Source organism: Carassius auratus, linkage group LG44F (assembly GCF_003368295.1).
Source record: "Carassius auratus strain Wakin linkage group LG44F, ASM336829v1, whole genome shotgun sequence".
Lineage (NCBI taxonomy): Eukaryota > Metazoa > Chordata > Actinopteri > Cypriniformes > Cyprinidae > Carassius > Carassius auratus.
The window spans coordinates 4,906,485-4,911,917 of NC_039298.1; positions in this window are offsets into that span (position 1 = coordinate 4,906,485).

Consider the following 5,433-nt stretch of genomic DNA (forward strand, 5'->3'; position numbering starts at 1 on the left):
AAACATGCTCGAAAAGTCATGAAACTTTGCACACACCTCAGAATTGGCGAAAATTTACGTCTGATATGGGTTTCAGAAGTGGGTGTGGCAAAATGGCTCAACAGCGCCACCTATACACGTTCAACGGTGTGCGCCTCGAGCTACGTTTCATGTACATGTATGAAAATCGGTATACACATGTAACTCTCCAATACCTACAAAAAGTCTCTTGGAGCAAAATCCGAAACCCAACAGGAAGTCGGTTATTACTAATATTATGAGCAAATTTTGTGTCATTTTTGTCATTTCCATCCGTTGTATTTTAACGAACTCCTCCTAGAGATTCATTCAGATCAACACCAAATTTGGTATGCCTAATCTGAAGGCCTTTGCGATGTTAAATTGCGAAGCTTTTGAGTTTTCGTTAATGGGCGTGTCCGTGGTGGCCTGGCGAATTTCGATGATTCGCCATGAAACAGGAAGTTGCTATAACTCAGACATACAATGACCAATCTGCCCCAAACTTCACATGTTTGATGAGACTCCTGACCTGAACAGATTGACATGCCCATATTCAGTTATAGTCATAGCGCCACCTATTGGCAACAGGAAGTGACATATTTTACACTCCGATGAACTACTCCTAGAATTTTATGACATCAATGTATTTTTTGTGGTCAGTCTAATCTAAAGGCCTGTGCGATGTTAAGTTGTGAAGATCTTGAGTTTTCGTTAAAAGGCGTGTCCATGGCGCTGTCACGAAGTTCGATGTCTCGCCATGGGAATAAAAGATGTTATAACTCAGGCATAAAATGTCCGATCTTCCCCAAACTTCACATGTGTGATAAGAGTCCTGGCCTGAACACATCTGAAGGCCAAAATTCCATCAGGTGTGGCAAAATGGCTCGATAGCGCCACCTATACACTTTCAACAGAGTGCGCCTCGAGCTATGTTTCACGTACATGTACAAAAATCGGTATACACATGTAACACACCAATACCTAAAAAAAGTCTCTTGGTACGAAATCCGAATCTCAACAGGAAGTCGGTTATTTAGAATTTTCTCTGCAAAACTGGCGTTGTTTTTGCCATTTTCAGGGGTTGTACTTTAACGAACTCCTCCTAGAGATTTATTCAGATCAACACCAAACCTGGTCAGTGTAATCTTAAGCCCTTTGCGATGTTAAATTGCGAAGATCTTTAGATTTCGTTAAAGGGCGTGTCCATGGTGGCCTGACAAATTTCGATGTTTCGCCATGAAAAAGGAAGTTGCTGTAACTCAGACATACAATGTCCAATCTGCCCCAAACTTCACATGTTAGATAAAACTTCTGCCCTTAACAGTTTACATGCCCACATTCAGTTATAGTCATAGCGCCACCTATTGGCAACAGGAAGTGACATGTTTTACGCTGCGACAAACTACTCCTATTATTTTTTTGAGATTAACATATATTTTGTGGTCAGTCTAATCTAAATGCCTGTGCAATGTTAACTTTTGGAGATCTTGAGTTTTTGTTAAAGGGCGTTTCCATGGCGCCATGACAAAATTTGATGTCTTGCCACAGCAAGAGAAGTTGTTGTAACTCAAGTCATAAAATGTTCAGTCTTCCCCAAACTTCACATGTTTGATAAGAGTCCTGGCCTGAACACATCTGAAGGCCAATATTCCATTATAATGATAGCGCCACCTGCTGGCAACGGTAAGATTGGCACATATATGGGATATACTTTGATATATTCCACTTATATTTAGGACATTAAATGCATATTTCTCAACGTTCACCTTTTTACTAAAGCCACACGATGGCGGTGAGCCCGGGTGCGAGGGCCCGTTCATCGCTGCTTGCAGCTTTAATTAGGGCCCGAGCACCGATGGTGTGAGGACCCTCTTGGAATTGCTCCGTTTATTATTATTATTATTATTATTATTATTATTATTATTATTATTATTCTTCTTCTCCAAAATGAATCGCATTTTTGAGGGCCTAAACATGCTCGAAAAGTCATGAAACTTTGCACACACCTCAGAACTGGCGAAAATTTACGTCTGATATGGGTTTCAGAAGTGGGTGGGGCAAAATGGCTCAACAGCGCCACCTATACACGTTCAACGGTGTGCGCCTCGAGCTACGTTTCATGTACATGTATGAAAATCGGTATACACATGTAACTCTCCAATACCTACAAAAAAGTCTCTTGGAGCAAAATCCGAAACCCAACAGGAAGTCGGTTATTACTAATATTATTAGCAAATTTTGTGTCATTTTTGTCATTTCCATGCGTTGTATTTTAACGAACTCCTCCTAGAGATTCATTCAGATCAACACCAAATTTGGTATGCCTAATCTGAAGGCCTTTGCGATGTTAAATTGCGAAGCTTTTGAGTTTTCGTTAATGGGCGTGTCCGTGGTGGCCTGGCGAATTTCGATGATTCGCCATCAAACAGGAAGTTGCTATAACTCAGACATACAATGACCAATCTGCCCCAAACTTCACATATTTGATGAGACTCCTGACCTGAACAGATTGACATGCCCATATTCAGTTATAGTCATAGCGCCACCTATTGGCAACAGGAAGTGACATATTTTACACTGCGATGAACTACTCCTAGAAATTTTATGACATCAATGTATTTTTTGTGGTCAGTCTAATCTAAAGGCCTGTGCGATGTTAAGTTGTGAAGATCTTGAGTTTTCGTTAAAAGGCGTGTCCATGGCGCCGTCATAAAGTTCGATGTCTCGCCATGGGAATAAAAGATGTTATAACTCAGGCATAAAATGTCTGATCTTCCCCAAACTGCACATGTGTGATAAGAGTCCAGGCCTGAACACATCTGAAGGCCAAAATTCCATCAGGTGTGGCAAAATGGCTCGATAGCGCCACCTATACACTTTCAACAGAGTGCGCCTCGAGCTATGTTTCACGTACATGTACAAAAATCGGTATACACATGTAACACACCAATACCTACAAAAAGGTCTCTTGGTACGAAATCCGAATCCCAACAGGAAGTCGGTTATTTAGAATTTTCTCTGCAAAACTGGCGTTGTTTTTGCCATTTTCAGGGGTTGTACTTTAACGAACTCCTCCTAGAGATTTATTCAGATCAACACCAAACCTGGTCAGTGTAATCTTAAGCCCTTTGCGATGTTAAATTGCGAAGATCTTTAGATTTCGTTAAAGGGCGTGTCCATGGTGGCCTGACAAATTTCGATGTTTCGCCATGAAAAAGGAAGTTGCTGTAACTCAGACATACAATGTCCAATCTGCCCCAAACTTCACATGTTAGATAGAACTTCTGCCCTTAACAGATCTACATGCCCACATTCAGTTATAGTCATAGCGCCACCTATTGGCAACAGGAAGTGACATGTTTTACACTGCGACAAACTACTCTATAATTTTTTTGAGATTAACATATATTTTGTGGTCAGTCTAATCTAAATGCCTGTGCAATGTTAACTTTTGGAGATCTTGAGTTTTTGTTAAAGGGCGTTTCCATGGTGCCATGACAAAATTTGATGTCTTGCCACAGCAAGAGAAGTTGTTGTAACTCAAGCATAAAATGTTCAGTCTTCCCCAAACTTCACATGTTTGATAAGAGTCCTGGCCTGAACACATCTGAAGGCCAATATTCCATTATAATGATAGCGCCACCTGCTGGCAACGGTAAGATTGGCACATATATGGGATTTACTTTGATATATTCCACTTATATTTAGGACATTAAATGCATATTTCTCAACGTTCACCTTTTTACTAAAGCCACACGATGGCGGTGAGCCCGGGTGCGAGGGCCCGTTCATCGCTGCTTGCAGCTTTAATTAGGGCCCGAGCACCGAGGTGCGAGGACCCTCTTGTATCTGCTTCGTTTTTTATTATTATTATTCTTCTTCTTCTTCTTCTCCCGAATGAATCGCATTTTTGAGGGCTTTAACATGCTCAAAAAGTCATGAAACTTTGCACACGCGTCAAACCTGGTGAAAATTTTCGTCTGATATAGGATTCAGAAGAGGGTGTGGCAAAATGGCTCGACAGCGCCACCTATACCAAGAAAATCAACAGCCTTCCAGCTATGTTTCACGTGCATGCACGAAAATTGGCACACATATGTAACACACCAATACCTACAAAAAAGACTCTTGGAGCGAAATTCTAAACCCAACAGGAAGTCGGTTATTTTTAATATTATGAGCATATTTTGTGTAATTTTGGTCATTTCCATGTGTTGTATTTTAACGAACTCCTCCTAGAGAGTTCTTCAAATCAACACCAAATTTGGTATGCCTAATCTAAAGGCCTTTGCGATGTTAAATTGCGAAGATCTTGAGTTTTCGTTGAAGGGCGTGTCCGTGGCGGCCTGGCGAATTTCGATGATTCGCCATGAAAAATGAAGTTGCTATAACTCAGACATACAATGATCAATCTGCCCCAAACTTCACATGTTTGATGAGACTCCGAACCTGAACAGATCTACATGCCCATATTCAGTTATAGTCATAGCGCCACCTATTGGCAACAGGAAGTGACATATTTTACGCTGCGACGAACTACTCCTAGAAATTTTATGACATCAATGTCTTTTTTGTGGTCAGTCTAATCTAAAGGCCTGTGCGATGTTCAGTTGTGAAGATCTTGAGTTTTCGTTAAAAGGCTTGTTCATGGCGCCGCGACAAAGTTCGATGTCTCGCCATGGGAATAAAAGAAGTTATAACTCAGGCATAAAATGTCCGATCTTCCCCAAACTTCACATGTGTGATAACAGTCCTGGCCTGAACAGATCTGCAGGCCAATATTCCACCGGGTGTGGCAGAATGGCTCTATAGCGCCACCTATACACTTTCAACGGAGTGCGCCTCGAGCTATGTTTCACGTACATGTACAAAAAATCGGTACACACATGTAACACACCAATATCTACAAAAAAGTCTCTTGGTACGAAATCCGAATCCCAACAGGAAGTCAGTTATTTCGAATTTTCTCTGCAAAATTAGTGTTGTTTTTGCCATTTTCAGGGGTTGTACTTTAACGAACTCCTCCTAGAGATTTATTCAGATCAACACCAAACTTGGTCAGTGTAATCTAAAGCCCTTTGCGATAATAAATTGTAAAGGACTTGAGGTTTCGTTAAAGGGCGGGTCCATGGCGGCCTGACAAATTTCGATGTTTCGCCATGAAAAAGGAAGTTGCTGTAACTCAGACATACAATGACCAATCTGCCCCAAACTTCACATGTTGAATAAGACTCTTGACCTGAACAGATCTACATGCCAATATTCAGTTATAGTCATAGCGCCACCTATTGGCAACAGGAAGTTACATATTTTACACTGCGACAAACTACTCCTAGAAATTTTATGGCATCAATGTATTTTTTGTGGTCAGTCTAATCTAAAGACCTGTGTGATGTTTAGTTGTGAAGATCTTGAGTTTTTGTTAAAAGGTGT